Genomic DNA, 1211 nt, shown 5'->3' with positions numbered 1-1211 from the left:
GGCTCCCGACTTTTCTCACATCTTCAGGCCAGAAGAGGCCGGGAGAAAGAGCCAGCATAACCCGTGCGACATCCCAGAGCGGTGCTCGCGCGCCGGACTGGGCAGGTGGGCGAGGGGAGGGGCCCCAAGGATGGGCGGTGGAGACCAGGGGCGGGGGCTGAGGGGCGGGGTCATGAGAATGGGGCGGGACTGGACGCGGCAGGAGCGGGGCGTCCCGAGGGCCCCTCCGAGGGGCGTGGCGCGCGCTGACGTCGCTGTCGGACACGTCGGCGGCGTGGAGGCCGTGGCCCCCGGAGCCGGATGTGCCAAGATGGCTGCTGCGGCTGCTGTGTCGGCGCCTGTCGCAACCGCCGAGCAGTCTTCTTCGCGCGGCTCTTGAGGAGCCAGGGCCGGGGGTCGCGGAGCGGCCGGCAGGAGCCGGCGGGAGCCTCGGCCTCTCTGCAGCGCGCCGGTGAGTGTCGGGGTTGGGGCGGAGGGAGGTGACCGGACCGGGCCCAGCCCGAAGCGAACGGGAGCGTCTCCGGGGAGCCGCCGGGGGGCTCGGGCGGAGGCGCCGGGGGGTTCGGGCGGGGGCCTGCGGGCCGAGCAGGCCGGGCGACCGCCATGAGTGCTGACGTGGCCCACACCTGCACAGGCTGTCGGGTCAGTTGTGTGAACCCTGGTCGTTGTGGTCTCGGTGTGGGGTTATGTTGGAAAGGCTGGAGGAAAAGCCAGACCTGCAGCTCTTTAGAGAGTAAAAACCTCTCGGGAATTCCTTTCATAGTTTAGCGTGCCCTTTGCTTCGAAGGGTCCGCAGTTTGGTTTCTGCTGAGCCGTGCCGGCGATGAGGTACACTGACATTTGAACCGAGAAACTACAGCCTTGTTGCGTCTATTGGTAATCTCGTGGGGAGGTTACCAAGATGTTGCAACCGAGGTCAGGCGCTGTGTTTTATATCAAGGGGCAGAGGTGTGTGCCCACCAACCTGCCCTTTCTGTGATGAAAGTATTATTGTAGAGCGTCTTGGACGTGAGACAGCCACCTAAAATCAGTTTTGCTGTTTTATCTGTAAAGTTTTAAGTAGCTTGGAGGTTGGGTTGCTTATTAATATTTTGTTCGATGTAGAGGTTAACTGGAAAGGTGTTTCCCGTCCCCGGAAATGGTTAAGAAACAAACTTGAGTCACAGACAGTTGTTCCTAGGGTGATAACTTGTTCAAGTGTCTGCACCGCC

General features: G+C 61.8%; 1 protein-coding gene across 1 annotated transcript in view; it reads left to right on the top strand.

The window, feature by feature from the left end:
• The first annotated feature begins 285 nt into the window (after positions 1–285).
• The window catches only part of SEC16A (SEC16 homolog A (S. cerevisiae)), a 30186-nt gene continuing 29260 nt past the window's right edge, over positions 286–1211 (top strand). The window contains exon 1 of the mRNA XM_010846957.1: positions 286–451. The gene's annotated coding sequence lies outside the window, so the exon portion shown is untranslated. The remainder of the gene's footprint in view (positions 452–1211) is intronic.

This window comes from Bison bison, unplaced genomic scaffold (assembly GCF_000754665.1).
Source record: "Bison bison bison isolate TAMUID 2011002044 unplaced genomic scaffold, Bison_UMD1.0 scf7180017849300, whole genome shotgun sequence".
Taxonomy (NCBI): Eukaryota; Metazoa; Chordata; class Mammalia; order Artiodactyla; family Bovidae; genus Bison; species Bison bison.
Note: the sequence above shows the minus strand (reverse complement) of the source record. Positions and strands in the feature narration are given on the sequence as shown.